Raw genomic sequence first — 17,105 nt, forward strand, 5'->3', positions numbered from 1 at the left:
GGTCTTTTCAGTTGTTAGTAGAAAGTAATAGTAATTGGAGTTGGATTTTAAGGTTTCTTTCATCCCTAAATTATTACTTGTATTGATACATAAATAATAATGTGATGTGCAGATAATGAAAAACCTGTCAAAAAGTTATCCATATGTTAAAAAAAAGTCATCTGAAAGGGATTAGTATGTCCTCTTGAGTTAATAGCACAGGATTGCTACCTGTCTCCAAGAATTCGGCTTGATAAACAATATATCTTCCTGTTCAGTTTTTTATTTAAGATAATAACAATTACTTGAAAAGAAAAATGGCTTAATGCTTTATTCAATTACCTTCATGATGAGTATAAAAAGATTGCTTTCCCCTTGATGTGCTTTTCAATTTTAATTTGAGTGGTTTTAGAACAAATTGGAAGTGAGAGAATGCCTCCATATCAATAGTAGGCAATCAGTGCTGACAGGTTAAGAACTGATATATGCCTTTAATATCCACTTCAGGGTGAGAATATTTCAATTTAGTTTCAAAGCGGTCTTTAATAAATCATGTAGTGCTTTGTCAAGTCAAAGCTATTTTGAAAGCTAAAGTTTAGAGAAATGAAAAATATTATAGCAGATGTGTCGCAAAATCTGAACTGTTAATAGAAGGATAGTGATAAAGCAAACAGAATATTTAAATTATTATCCATTTCATCATGATAACTTCACTGCCCACGTCTGGAATCCATATGTGAATATTGCATTTGCAATTAACTGCAGAATATGTAGCAACTTTATATTTTTTTCTCATGTAATACAAGTAATCCTTGACTTATGACCACAATTGAGCCCAACATTTCTATTAAGCAAAACAGTTAAGTGAGTTTTTCCACATTTGATCACCTTTCTTGCCACCCATTTTAAATGAATCACTGTAATTGTAAAGTTATGAACACGGTTGTTAAGTGAATCTGGCTTCCCATATTGACTTGCCTTGTCAGAAGGTCACAAAAGATCATCGTAAGACCACTGGACACTGCGACCGTAATAAATATGAGTCAGTTGCCAAGGCTCTTAATTTTGATCACATGACCATGAAGAAGCTTCCAAGAGTTGTAAGCGTGAAAAAGGGTCATAACTTGCTTTTTTTCCAGTGCTGTTTTAACTTCAAAAGGCCACTAAACAAACTATTATAACTCAGGGACGACCTGTAGCAACAAAATCATGCTTCAGTTTCACAAATGATTGGACTGTTCAATCCATTCAGTTCACAAAGTGCTTTTTTTAAAGAAAACCAAATTCATTGTCTAGTTCAGGGGTTTCAAACTCAAGGCCCGCAAACCAAATCCTGCCTGCGGGGTGCTTGGATCTGGCCCGTGCGGCTGCACACTGGAAACAGTAAAGGACTGGTCCACAGTGCCCCTGCCAGCAAAAATGAATCTTCGGGAGGCTGCGCCTGGCCCACCCATCCTCCGTTTTTGGCCATGATGGCCTCCTGTAGCTTCTGCCAGCAAAAATGGAGCCCAGGCAGACCACACATAGGCTCCCTGAGTTCCGTTTTTGCTGGTAAAGGGCTGCAGGAAGCCATTGTGGCCAAAAATGGAGCCTCAATGAATGACGTCAAATTGGCTATGCCTCCCCCACCCCGGGCTCTGAGGTCAAACACAACCCTGATGTGACCCTCAATGAAATCGAGTCTGACATCCCTGTTCTAGTTTGACCATTTCACTTGTGAACTAGATGTCTTTTCACATGATCAGATCATTTCCAAAGCTCTGTTGAAAAGGAAATCTGTGAACTCTATATAGGCCTTACTAAACATAATTTTAAAAAAATCAATAGGACATCTAGTCTGTTTTGTTTTCTTTGTCTACAGAATGAAAACTAACTTTAAAGCCCAGTGTGTTTAACTAAATTCATTAAGATGTTTTCTGACTCCTCGGTTTAAATAAACCACTTCTTAGTATTTATTCACCTTAACCATAGTTGTATATTGTAAAACAAGCATGCTGATTCATGGACCTGTAAGCTTTTGCAGCTTTTTTTTTTAGTTTGAATGGAAAGAATTTTAAAACTTAATTTAAATACATTCAGCTTTTTTTATTATTAAATCCCATTCTCATGGCATACCGTAGTTGTGCTATTTGTGGTTTTCTGATGCCTTTCTGAGACAAATAAAATCAGACTCTAATGTAATTTCCATACATTGGTTTAGCACATGCAGTGCGATTATTTAACGATGGGTTATGGATTCATGTGTTGTATAATTGTAGCTTCTTGGCATTTCTCATGACACACACACACACACACAGTTCTTTTTCTTTCTACTCTGAGCAATTATTCATTTTTAGCTGCCTCCCCCATTGAATTACTGTCGTCTGAAATTTGTGCATATTGATTAATTTACTCACAATCTCTTTCTTCCTTTTTCTCTTGGCTTTTCAACCTCAGTTTATCTAGCTATTCTAAATCTTCATTTTTTATCTGTGATGAACTTGGTTTGATTACTTGGTTGTAAGCTGCCTAGAGTTGCCTATAGGTGAGATGGACAGCGCATGAAATAAATAAATTAGTACATATCCTGTTTCCCCAAAAATAAGTCATCCCCTGATAATAAGCCCAATTGAGCTTTTGAGTGCATGGTAATAAGGCCAAGTGCTTATTTCAGGGTTCAAAAAAAAATAAGAATAGGGTCTTATTTTGGGGAAGACATGTTATAGACATACATACATGCATGCATACATACATGCATACATACATACATACATAGTGAGTGCTTGTACATGGAAAGGGAAATTGTCTATACACATTGCTCAATCTACAAGTAACATATGCATTTGAAGCAGTCCTTATATTATATATAACAAAACAAACAACAACATCTGCATAGTGTCCCATGTGCAATGTGATTAGCAACTCCAAGAATTGCTAATTCCAATGTTGCTTTTACCGGTAATCTTGGATAAATGCTTTTCAGAATCTTAGATCCAGTCAGCAGACTTTGAAATATTAACAACACAACAGCAAATCATTATAAGTATTGTGATGTCACTATATTGTGTTGTCAAGTATTGTGTTGTCACTGTCAGCATAAGTGTTGTGAGTGCTCCAACACTGGAAGATTTTAAGAAGATGTTGGATAACCATCTCTCTGAAGTGGTGTAGGGTTTCCTGCCTAAGCAGGGGGTTGGACTAGAAGACCTCCAAGGTCCCTTTCAACCCGGTTATTATAATTAAAAGTAGTACAGTATTCCCTCAATTTTCGCGGGTTCGAACTTCGTGAAAAGTCTATACCACGGTTTTTCAAAATATTAATTAAAAAATACTTTGCGGTTTTTTTCCCCATACCATGGGTTTTCCTGCCCGATGACATCATATGTCACCACCAAACTTTTGTCCACCTTTAATAAATAATTTTTTAATAAACTTTAATAAAGAAACATGGTTATTAATAATCTAAAAGGTTGCTAAGGGAATGGGAAATTGCAATTTAGGGGTTTAAAGTGTTAAGGGATGGCTTGTGATACTGTTCATAGCCAAAAATTGTGTATTTACTTCCGCATCTCTACTTCGTGGAAATTCAACTTTTGCGGGCAGTCTCGGAACGCATCCCCCGCAAAATTGAGGGAACACTGTACAATTAAATGTAAGTATAATCAATAGCAAATGCAGTAGCATTTTTTAAAAATTATTTTTCATAATTATTTTAAACTAATGTTTTAAGGACTACTCAGAACAGTGGTAGGTTGCTCCCAGTTTGGACTAGTTTGCATGCCAACCAGTAGCAAAAATGCTTTCAACACACCACTGGCTGGTTAAATAAATATATTTAATGTAGTGTTTTTCTAGAGATATGTTGGTTGGCTAATTGAAGATTTGACAGAGCCATAGTGCAAAGTATCCTTTCTAGTGCCATGATGTGTTATTAATTACTTTGTGCTCTGTAACAGGTGCAGAAATCAAGCATACCACCTTGTCCTCTGTACCTTCTTAGCTCCAGTGATATATTGAATAGGACAATAGCATTAACAGATGCTCACTTTCCATCCCTCTGGGATTTCCGCTTATATCCACTTTCTAAAAGGAAGAACATATGTTGCTTAAGCATATATTCTATACATGGCTGCAGGAGCTTGTCCATCATGCTACTTTGTAGGTTTTTGTTTGGCTAACTATGATGTGTGACTGCACCCCAGGAAACCAGAATTTAAATCCAATGCTGGGGGGGGGGGGCGCAAAAATTGTGTTAGATTTCTGGGCATCTGAAATTATATGATCTTGTGCTTTACTGCAGTGAAAAGATCGAGTAAAAAAAATAGTGGCTTTATTTCTCTTTTATGTTTAGCAGGTAAGCGGGTAAATTTTAATTTACATTTCTGGATCAATTTTACAGAAAGGGATTTAAAGGAATGTAAGCTTTGGACAGGGTGTTTTTGTATCCTTTTGTCTCTGTTCTAAAAGCTGAGCCAGAATTTGAATTCAATTATGGGTTGATTTGTTGAGAGAGCCAATAACAGCATAGGGAAATGTAGCCACATTTTTCCGAAAAATTGGGAGGAAAAAGGTGCTGGTGAAATCTTCTCAAACATGTAAAGGACAAGCTAGAGTAGATAAAAGAGGGAAGAGAAAAAAACACATACGCATATTTGAAACCTAAAATACATACAGAGAATCTAATTTCTGTGCCTTATAACTTATAAGTAGTTTTATTGGTACCACTTTTGGGCAAGAAAAACCTCATAAAGTATGGCAGCTACCTAATGGTTGGCTTTGGACTTATAAAAGCGTTTTTCTGCTTCTTCGGGTTCAATAAATTTGGGAAATCCCAGGATAATGGTTAAGAGATAGCCAAGTTGAATTGATTGTAGGATATTTTATTATTGGAAAAATTATTCTTTGCCCTAAGAATCACAATAACCTATATCTTCCATTTCTGCTTAATGTCCCCCAAAGAAGTATAAGACAGATTTTCATTCCATTCTCTCTCTATATATCTATCTCTGTCTCTCTCTTTCTCCCCCATCTCTCTCCTCCCTCCCTCTCTTTCTGAATAAAAATGCACGTCATCATTATATTCCTTCTTTTTCATAGTTCTTGCTCTCCATTCATCCCATAGCTCAATCTCATAGTGAGGAACTTTGATATACAACCTTAAGAAAAAACTGAGTCTGCATTTTTGCTTTATAAACAAGAAGATTCCTTCTGCTTTTCCCTCTTGTATTACCCTCTGCATTCATGTGTTAAAAAGTGAGTATTATATCTTTTCCAAAATGTTTTTGAGACAGGTATGTGTGTCACAAAGAAATGTCTGATCCGAAAGGTGAACATTCAGCAGAAAGGATGATCACGTGATGCCTTTATTAATTTATTTCAAATAAATTATATTATGTTATTTTGGATGTCTAAAGCAGTACAGTTTTTTAAATACTTATGACCAGAGTTTACTTATGAGCCTGAGCAAAAGATGCTGATGCTTTAAAGAATTGGGAGACAAGTATTACATGTGTGTCTCCCTGGAGCAATGTCTTTGAATCAAATCCCAGGGCTATAAAAGCTATCCTTCTTAGCTGCAATCATAAAGCAGTGACAAAGTAGCTACAAATATACGGTACCTTTAGAGCAGTGGCCCCCAGCCTATTGGACACCAGGGATTTGTTCCATAAAGAGAGGCCTTTCTACGGGTGAGAAGGGGTATAGTTTAGTGCAGTGATGGCGAACCTATGGCATGGTGCAACAGGTGGCACGCGGAGCCATATCTGCCTGCACACGAGCTGTGTTGCCCTAGCTCAGCTCCAACATGCATATCTGTGCTGGCAAACTGACTTCTGGCTCACCCAGAGGCTCTGGGAGGTCATTTTTGGCTTCTATAGAACCTCTGGGGAGATGGGGAGGGCGTTTTTACCTTCCCCCGGCTCCAGGGAAGCCTTTGGAGCCTGGGGAGGGTGAAACATGAGCCTACTGGGCCCATCAGAAGTTGGGAAACAGGCCTTTTCCAGCCTCCTGAGGGCCTCCGGGGGGGGGGGGGAAGCTGTTTTCACTCTCCCCAGGCATTGAATTATGGGTGTGGACATTCATGCATGTGTGATAGGTGCGCCTATGCTCTTTCGGCCCCCAGGGGAAAAAATGGTTTGCCAACACTGGTTTAGTGTGTTGCCTGCATCCCTTGGATGGGGCTTTACTTCTTTGCATGGACCAGTTTCTGGTATGCTGTGGCTCAGTGCCAGTCCACAGGCCAGGGGTTGGGGACCTCTGCTTTAGAGAGTTTATCCAATTCTGCCTTTTCATATCATCACATATGATGAACAAGTTCATATTTAATGAGTAAATTCACATTTAATCTCTTGGGGTTAAGTAATCTTAGCTGCTCAGCTAAATGATAACATGAGAAATGATCAGATTCCTACAAATAGTAATTTATATATGTGATGGTAAATGGTCAATATGGTTCATCACACTTACTCATTCAGTGTCATGAGACTGATGAAAAGTAAGTTGAGTAATCAAGAAGTTAGTCCACATCATTAAAGATCAGATAGAAGTCAGGGAAGGTTATATCAATTAAACATGGCGTAACCTTATTGAAATAGAATGGTGTCTAATAGCACATTGTAAAAGATGTAATGCAAACTATAAAATGGGATATGCAATCAAAACAAAACTGGTGTTTTAACACAAGCATATTGCAGTAATTTAAGCTGTATAAGTTAAAAACTAAGAAATAAGGGCCCAGTGGCAAAACTACGTCTTCAAACTTTTTAAAGGAGTATCAGAATGGAGACCAATTTTCATCTCTGTAGGAATGATGCTCATAGCCAGGGAGCCACCACAGAGAGGGCCCTTCTTGGTCCCATTAGATGGGTCTCCTTAATAGAGGAAAATTATAACATATCTTGCCTCCCTGCATCTAGTGGATCAAGGTAGATGTAACTGGGGAAAGGTAGTTCTTCAAATACATGGTCCCAAGCCATGTAGGACTTTAAAGGTGACTTTAATTGGACCATGAAACGAATTGGGAACTAATGTAGTTCCTGCAAGAGAGTGACTGGTGTGAAGTGGATTGGACTGAGAGAGCAGTGGACTGGCTCAAAGTCACCTAGCCGACTTTCATGTCTAAGATAGAACGAGAATTCACAGTCCCACAATCCATTAAAAAAAAATTTCCATAGGTTGACAGGTTTTGAACATATAGAGAGCTCTTAGCTAATCCTTTGGCAATTTCATTGCTATTGGCCAACAAATAGCAGGATAGATTTAGAAAGGTTTAAGATAATTTAAGGCAAAATCTCTTTTGCTTGGGTGACTAAAGGTAACATTCACTTTTATAAACAAGCTTCAAATATTCCTGCAATGCAGTTCTATATTTTTAAAAAGAAGCAAATAAAAGTTTCTCCATTTTTTAAAAAAATAGGTTTTAAATAATCCCTTATTTTCCTAAAATATCTGCTTCTATTTCTTTGAAGTAAATCTGGCATTGTCACTCTAAAATGATTTATTAAGTGTCTCATCCCATCTGGTGAAAAGTGATTTTTTAAATTATAACCTAAGCTTCCCACACTAATAAAAAAAGAAAGATCTAGTTCAATTTTCAGAATCTTACTTTGACTTCAATCACCACACTGAATCAATTAGACTCAGACTGATTGGCCAATGTGTTTTCTGAATCACTGAAGTCCATAACCAAATTTGCTGGTCATGGTAAGCATATATTGTATACTATATCCAGGAATTAACTGAGGAAGGCCAGTGTACATTGTGACTGATGATTAGGTCATCAAACGCATTGTCACTTTTGAGAAATAATATTTTCCACGGGCCAATAAATTTAATCTCTCTGTGACATGGAGTTTTGTCAATTACTTAGGGTGCTAGTTTCTGGTAATAGCTTGTTGTTTGCTCTTTGATGTTGATATCAAATAAGATTAATTCCAACTTATTAACTGAAATAGGTACAGTGGTACTTCTAGTTACGAACTTAATTTATTCCGTGACCAGGTTCTTAAGTAGAAAAGTTTGTAAGAAGAAGCAATTTTTCCCATAGGAATCAATGTAAAAGCAAATAATGTGTGTGATTGGTGAAACCTCAGGGAGGGTGGAGGCCCTGTTTCCTCCCTGGAGATTCCTGGAGAGGCCCCATGGAGGCTTCTCCCACCTTTTCTGGCCCTGTTTCCTCCCAGGAGATTCCTAGAGAGGCCCCACAGAGGCTTCTCACCGCCTTTTCTGGCCCTGTTTCGTCACAGGAGATTCCTAGAGAGGCCCCACAGAGGCTTCTCCCTGCCTTTTTCGGCCCTGTTTCCTTCCAGGAGATTCCTAGAGAGACCCTACAGAGGCTTCTCCCCACCTTTTTCTGCCCCGTTTCTTCCCAGGAGCTTCCTAGAGAGGCCCCACAGAGGCTTCTCCCTGCTTTTTTCGGCCCTGTTTCCTCCATGGAGATTCCTAGAGAGGTCTCACAGAGACTTCTCCCTGCCTTTTCTGGTTACAGTTTTGGAGGCTTGGGTTTATAAGTGGAAAATGGTTCTTGAGAAGAGGCAAAAAAATCTTGAACACCCGGTTCTTATCTAGAAAAGTTCGTAAATAGAGGTGTTCTTAGGTAGAGGTACCACTTTACTTGTATTAGCTAATTTTCTCTTTTTAATCTTTTCTCACGAAATATTAAAAATAGCACTTTTTTCTAATTTTTTTCTCTATTTTTTTTTCCTAAAATGAAAACCAATCTCTAGAATCCTAAAGCGTACAAACTTCAAATTTGCCACATATGTTTCCTCTTGGCTTCTAAGTGCTCACTAAGAAAGGACTTTTAGAAATGACCATCAGAGGGGATCATGTGCACATGCTGGGGATGATTAGGATGAAAAAATATCCAGGCAGCGCCTAGTCATCAGCTACTTCCTTATAAAAACACAAGCTGTTCTACAGGTTATGGCAGCTGAAAGCAAATTTGGATGCTTCTTCCCTGTAACATTGTAAATCATATCACATCACTGGTATGGAGATTCTAGCCACATTTTAAGATGGATTATAAACTGCTATCATTATGAAATCCTTGGCACATTGTTTTCCAGTGAATATTGTGTTTTATTTTGAAAGAAGCCTATTTGTGTTTAAACATTAGCTCTTTTTTCCCCTACTGAGCCCACCAGAGGGCAGTGTATAACAAGGTTTTGGGCTCATGACAATAAAATCCATTCATTAATATATTTCCGTAAATATTATATGCTGTTAATACTTGTTAGACTTTTAAGCTCTGCAGTTTAAAAAAGGTAAACACAAAATGTATTTTCATAAAGGACTAAAAAGAACGCTTATTGGGATTTTGTTTCTTTTCTTTATGATGATATCAGCAGCTAACAAATTGTTGTACAGGGTCAGTACCCATGTTTCTTAACCTTAGGTACATTATAAGGCAGTGATGGCAAACCTATGGCACTGGTGCCACAGATGGCACACAGAGCCATATCTGCTGGCACCTGAACCGTTGCCCTAGCTGAGCTCCAATGTGTATGTGTGTGCCGGCCAGCTAATTTTTGGCTTGGACAGAAGCTTTGGGAGGGCATTTTTAGCTTTCAGAAAGCCTCCGGGGGGATGGAGGATGGCGTTTTTACCCTGCCCCAGCTCCAGGGAAGCTTTTGGAGTCTGGGGAGGGCGAAACACAAGCCTAGTGTTGGAAAACAGGCCATTTCCAGCTTCCAGAGGGCCTCCGGGGGGAGGGGGAAGCTGTTTTTTTCCCTCCCCAGGCATTGAATTATGGTTGTGGGCACTCACGCATTCATGATAGCGCACACCCACGCTCTTTCGACACCCGAGGAAAAAAGGTTCGCCATCACTGTTATAAGGTATATGGACTTCAACTCCCAGCTGGTTGGGGCAGTCTCAAAATTTCCTTCAGTTTTCCTTCTGTGCATGCTCAGAGAGCAAACAAATACAGTGGTACCTCGTGATACGAACCCCTTGTCATACGAACCCGGGGTTCGGAAATTTTTTGCCTCTTCTTACAAACTTTTTCCGCCTTACGAACCCGCCGCCTGAACGCCGAACCGGGAAGTTTGGCAAAAGTTTGGGTTCAGGTGGCTGCCAAGAAGCCCCGCCGCCCGGCTGTCACCTTTTGAAACAGCCGGTAGGCTTCTCGGTGTTCTCCCGAACTCCGAACCTGGAAGTTCGGCAAAAGTTCGGGTTTGACGTTCGGGTTCAGGAGAACGATGAGAAGCCCCGCTGCCCAGCTGTCAGCCTTGCAAAATAGCCACGGAGGTGTCGGCCGGTCGGGAGGCTCAAACGGAGGTGGGTAATCCCAATAAGGAATTCCATGGGCAGAGCTTTGACATCACGAAGACGTCCTTCCTGGAGTCCACGTTTCGGCTGGCCAGGAAGGATGTCTCCGTGCTGTCAAAGCTCCGCCCATGGCATTCCCTATTGGGATTCCCCACCTCTGTTTGAGCCTCCCGACCGGCTGACAGCTCCGCGGTTCCTTTGCAAAGATGACAGCCGGGCGGTGGGGCTTCTCAGCGGCCTCCCAAACCTGAACTTTTGCCGAACTTCTAGGTTTGGCATTCAGGAGAATGCCGAGAAGCCCCCCGGCTGTTTCAAAAGGCAACAGCTGGCCAGCGGGGCTTCCCGGCGGCCTCCTGAACGCCGAACCTGGAAGTTCGCCAAAAGTTCAGGTTTGGCGTTTGGGTTCAGGAGGACACTGAGAAGCCCCCCGGCTGTTTCAAAAGGCGACAGCCGGGCTGCAGCGCCCAGTGGAGCACCATTTTTGCGGGGGGGGGGGTGTTTCTTGCACGCATTAATTGATTTTACATTGTTTCCTATGGGAAACATTGTTTCGTCTTACAAACTTTTCGCCTTACGAATCTCCTCCGGGAACCAATTAAGTTTGTAAGATGAGGTATTACTGTAATTGAAAATTAGGGCGGAAAAGATGGCGCAGACATAGACCGCCAAAGACAGCACCAGAGCCGTCATGCGCAAATTGCATAATCAGTGATCCGCTACCAGAATGGCTCACTGGACCACACCAGTAAGAACCCACCTCTTCCTGAGCCGGTTCTCTCAGTTGTGTCATAGGTGCCATCTTCTTGGTTTTTGCTTCTGCGCATGTGCAAGTGGTGGGGTTTTTTTAGTACTATGCATGCTTGTGCATGGCACATCCCTGAGCGAACCGGAAGTAGCAGAATCTGGAATCCACCCCAATACCTATAATATATATCTCTATGTCCAATGATATCTGCTCTACAATGCATAGGAGTTCCATACACTGTCAAGCAGAGGGCTTTGTGATCAGCTGCTGTTCAGAGTTTAAGCTGCATAGATCTTTTGAAATCATTGTTTCACATTTTCCAGGCTCCAAAGGCTTCCCTGGAGCTGGGGGAGGGTAAAATGCCCTTCCCATCCCCTAGAGGCTCTCTGGAAGTCAAAAACGTCCTCCCAGAGCCCCTGTGAGACCCAAAAATCATCTGGCTGACACACACATGCACATTGGAGCTGAACTAGGGCAACGGTTTGCGTGCCAGCACATATGGTTCCACATGCCAGCTGTGGCACCCGTGCCATAGGTTCGCCATCACTGCTCTGTAGATTGTAGTGTTGCAAAACCTATATTGCACAAAGATACAGTATCAACTTTGGCAGAAGCTGCAGTGGGGCGAGCTATGTTTTGTTGACAGATGGGAGTTGAAAAGTCTTCCCTTGCCCTGAATTGACAAAATACAAGTCAAGTAGACAGTTTCATAACAGTTTTTCTTGACTACTTTAGTATTCTAAACTACCATATGGAAAAATTCTATGCAGGTGTAGTTTAATATAGTGTTGCATTATATTCTTTGCTGCTCTTTCTATCCGTCTCTCTTGGTTTATGTTAGGTTATATTGTCTGTCTGTCTGTCTTTCACACAGACACACAGACAGGGAGATAACACAGAGACACACAGAAAGTTTTAAGTAGCCCCTTAATTTCCCCTGCCTCCAACCATTGCTGGACTCCAGGACTCCAGTGCTTCTGTCAAAGGGACTTTTTTCTGTGACTAACAAAAAAGACTTGGGCAGAGCACCAACTTTCATCCCCTTGGACTTTTGTCTTCCCATAGTGAAGCTTCGTAGTGCTTTACAGTCAGATAAACTGTTGACAGGCTTAATTTAAATGGGCAAATGTCTTATAAAATGCCAGCACTCTAAAATAAAAAAAACCCACTCTTTTGCTTTTTCTTTATTATAAAGGTCACACCTTTTTTGCTATAATAGCATTCAGAACTGGTGGCATGCCCTAGTTGATTTGAGCAATCTCTAGGTCTAATGTCCCTTTTTCCAAGTTTTCAAGTTACAGTCAAGTGGGGTTAAAAGTCTCACGCTTGCACTGTTCTATATGCTGCAGTCATCAGTCAAAAGATGTATCAGTGTGGCAGTGTTCTACAATTGTCGTTTCAGCTTCGGCAAAAAAATAAAAATAATCCTGTGCTGTGATAGATGAGTGTTCTGGGCCTTGAGAGGCTGCAGCTTTTATGTTAGAAGAAATTTAAAGCAGCTTTTCTGAAATCGGTGTCCTTTCGATATATTGGGACTGCAGAATTTTCAGTCTGACAATTCTGTGAGCAGCAATCCCGATATATAAAATGTGGAATGTTGATATGCTGTGACCCGAGTGTGGGTGATCTCTCTCTCTCTCTCTCTCTCTCCCCCTCTCCCTCCCTCCCTCCCTCCTTCCCTCCCATCTATATGAATATGTTTCTCAAATACAGTAGTACCTCTACCTAAGAACTCCTGTACTTAAGAACTTTTCTAGATAAAAACCAGGTGTTCAAGATTCTTTTGCCTTTTCTTAAGAACCATTTTCTACTTAAGAACCCTGGAAATTTGAAAGCAGCATGAAGGTCCGGCCATTTCCTGCTATTCCCCCTTCTCGGGCCATCTCGGGCTTTTCTGGGCTGCCAGAGGAACCTTTTGGTGGCGCTTAAGGAGGCTTTAGCAGTCCAGAGCAAATGAAGAATTTTCCTTTCTCTGGGCGCTTGGAGAGAAAATAAACCTCTGCCAGCACCCAGGGGGAAAAAATGCTCCCTTCTTTCTGGGCAGCCCAGAGCGAACGGAGCATTTTCCCCTCACCTCACCTCAACTTCTTCCTTCGGCAGCGACTGTCCTTCTCCTCCTCTTCCTCCTCCGCCTCCTCCCACCCAAATTCCAAGCTTTTATTTCTTTCCTAATGGGTTTGCATGCATTATTTGCTTTTACATTGATTGAGCAAAACCCCACACAAATGTCTTTGACAGATGGATGCTCAAATTGGGGGAGGAACCAGAACAATATGTGCATAATGAGACCACATAAAGGGTAGAAGTGCGGTCAAAAAAGAAAGTGGAGCTATTCATAATACAAATCACATTTTACATGATCCATAGCTTAACTTAATATCTATACAGGTAGTTCTTGACTTACAACAGTCCATTTAATCACTGTTCAAAGTTATATTGGCACTGAAAAAAGTGACCCATGACCATTTTTCACACTTATGTCCATTTTTCACATTTATGGCCATGTATAAATGTCATGGTTGTATGAATGTCCCTGGATCATGTGATCATCTTTTGCAACTTTCTGACAAGCAAAGTCAATGGACAAACTGGATTCACTTAACCATGGTTATTAATTTAATAACTCAATGATTCAGTTAACAAATGTGGCCAAGAAAAAATCATAAAAGGGGGTAAAATTTATTTAACCTATTTCTCATTTAGCAACATAAATTTTGGGCCCAGTTTTAGTCATACATTGAGGACTACCTGTACTCATCCTGAAATTAACTTTACATTAATTCCTCCCAACTCTACTAAAGTTTTTATTGTCCTAAAATGACTAAAATCTAAGTCTAATTGCTATTGCTAAATTTAAATTTATTTTACTGAAAACGACATCTGAGCAGAAAGAACTTTATACATTTTTGAAAAAAGAAGACATTTAGGTTGCAAGTTTTCTCTTCATGCCTTAATTAATTAAGCTGTGAACATTCAACCTGGATTGCGGAGAAAAAGACAAATGCTTAGGTAGCCAATAGCTCTCTCCTTTCCCAATCCCTTTTAATTATGCTCTAAACCTTTGCATTGAATTGGAGTTACAGGGACAAAATGGATCTAAGCATTTACTGGCCCTTCCTAGACTATGTGAAGTTCACAACAGATATCTTCCCTTGTGCCCAGAGAGAAAAATATTTACTATTACCTCCCAACTTCCTGATAGTGAGGCGAGAGTTCCACTTCTAGGCTACCATGCTGCTCAGGCAATAACTCCACTTCTTGATTACGTACAATCAGCTTTATTTTTTACTACCTCACATCATATGTTTCTGACTGGTCCAACACATGGCAACTCCAAATCTCAACCAGCAAATGCTCTGTCCTACACATCAGCAAAAAGAATCAGAACTTCAAATACAAACTTAATAAACAAATGATCACAGATAATCCCCGCTTGGTCAAGGACCTCGGAATACTAATAACTAAAGATCTAAGTGCCAAAGCCCACAGCAACAACATCGCTGAGAAGGCCTCAAGAGTTGTTAATCTAATCCTACGTAGCTCCTGCTCTGGAAATCTCACACTATTTACCAGAGCTTACAAAACCTTCACCAGACCCATCCTAGAATACAGCTCTGTTTGGAACCCATATCGCATCTCAGACATTAATACCCTTGAAAATATTCAAAGATACTTCAAAAGAAGAGCGCTTCACTCCTCCACTCGAAACAGAATCCCCTACGAAACTAGACTTACAATCCTGGGTCTTGAAAGCTTAGAACTACAACGCCTTAAACATGATTTAGGTATTGCCCACAAGATCGTATGCTGCAATGTCCTTTGTGTCAAAGACTACTTCAGCTTCAACCACAACAACACAAGAGCACACAACAGATTCAAGCTTAATATTAACCACTCCAAACTTGACTGTAAAAAATATGACTTTAGTAATCGGGTTGTCGAAGCGTGGAACTCATTACCAGACTCTGTAGTATCATCCCCTAACCCCCAACATTTTACCCTTAGACTTTCCACGGTTGACCTCTCCAAATTCCTAAGAGGTCAGTAAGGGCCATACATAAGCGCACTAGAGTGCCTTCCGTCCCCTGTCCTATAGTCTCTCCTATATCTCGTATTTCTTCTCTACTATATCCTCTATAACCTTCATTGTGTATTATTCAAATAAATAAATGAAAATGAAACGAAATATATTCAGAATGAGAGTTCATCTCCTTCCCTAACCTGGGATACCAATTTCTCTCTTCAAATTAAAAAAAAAGAGAATTTCTCTTGATTTGGAAATGCAGGTAGTGCTCAACTTATGACCACAGTTGAGCCCTACATTTCTGTTGCTAAGTGATTGTTTTGCCCCATCTTACGAACTTTCTTGCCAGAGTTGTTAGGTGAATCACCATATTTGTTAAGTCAGTAAGATGGTTGTTAAGTGAATCTGGATTCCTCATTGACTTCCCTTGTCAGAAGATCACAAAAGATGGTCACATGACCAGTATTGGGTTTCTACCTGGATGGGAGGGGAATGGCGTTACGGTAGTGAAAATGGAGCTGTGTACGCAGCTCTGGCTGACCGGCGGACAAGGATGTTGGAATGAGATTTGGCTTCTGCGCATGTGCAGGAAGCAAAATCTTTCAAGAGGACATGTGGGCGCATGAGATTTTGGCAATTTTCAGTGGTTTTTTGTTTCCGCGTAGAAGCAAAAAATCACCGAAATCTCATGCGCCTGCATGTCTTCTCACAAGATTTGCTTCCTGCGCATGTGCAGATGTGAAATCTTGCTCCAATGCACATGCACACCTGCTGGTCACCCGGAGCTGTGCACACATCCACACCAGTAGTGGAGGTAAGTTGCAACCCTCACCTGCACATGACCCTGGGTTCCTGCAATGGTCATAAATATGAGCCAGTTGCCAAGCATCTGAATTTTGATCATATGATCTTTGGGATGCTGCAGCAGTCTAAGTGTGAAAAATGGTCCTAGGTTACACAGTCACTCATGCCCTTATCACCTCGAGGTTCGACTACTGCAACGCTCTCTACATGGGGCTACCTCTGAAGAGTGTTCGGAAACTGCAGATCATGTAGAATGCGGCCGCGCGAGCTGTCATGGGTCTTCCCAGATATGCTCATGTTTTGTCAACATTCAGGGGCCTGCACTGGTTGCCAATTGGTTTCCAGACACAATTCAAAGTGTTGGTAATGACCTATAAAGCCCTACATGGCATTGGACCAGATTACTGTTTAGGTCCCACAGAGTTGGCCTTCTCCAGGTCCCGTCAACTAAACAATGTCATCTGGCAGGACCCAGGGGGAGAGCCTTCTCTGTGGCAGCCCCAGCCCTCTGGAACCAACTCCCCCCAGAGATTAGGACTGCCCCCACCCTCCTCGCCTTTTGTAAGTTATTAAAAACTCATCTTTGTCGCCACGCATGGGGAAACTAACACAACACCCCACCCCACCCAATTTTCAAGGCTGGTGTATGGTTTGATTGGTTGTGTGATTATTTTATGTTATTGTAAGGGTTTTAAATTGCATTTTAAAATTGGATTTGTACACTGTTTATGTTGTTGTGAGCCGCCCCGAGTCCTCGGAGAGGAGCGGCATACAAATCTACTAAATTGTTATTGTTATTGTTACTTACGGGACCGCCTTCTGTCGCATAAATCCCAACGGTCGATCAAGTCCCACAGAGCTGGCCTTCTCTAGGTCCCGTCGACCAGACAATGTCATCTGGCGGGGCCTAGGGAAAGAGCCTTCTCTGTGGTGGCCCCAGCCCTCTGGAATCAGCTCCCTCCAGAGATTTGAACTGTTACCCCCTCCTCACCTTCCGCAAGAGCCTTAAGACCTATCTATGTCGCCAGGCATGGGGCAACTAGCACAAGCCCCCACTTCTGACCGTTAAAAGTTATGTGTGGTTATGATTGTTAATATCGATTGTTTCTTAAGATAATGAGTTTTAGTCATAGTTTTAATTATTATATTTGTACCTATATTGTTTTTATTGTTGTTGTGAGCCGCCCCGAGTCTCCGGAGAGGGGTGGCATACAAGTCTAATAAATTCTTATTATAATTATTACTTAATTATTATTATTATTATTAAGTAATTATTATTACTTAATTTTCATTGCTGTTGTAACT

Source organism: Erythrolamprus reginae, chromosome 1 (genome assembly GCF_031021105.1).
Source record: "Erythrolamprus reginae isolate rEryReg1 chromosome 1, rEryReg1.hap1, whole genome shotgun sequence".
In the NCBI taxonomy this organism is placed as follows: domain Eukaryota; kingdom Metazoa; phylum Chordata; class Lepidosauria; order Squamata; family Dipsadidae; genus Erythrolamprus; species Erythrolamprus reginae.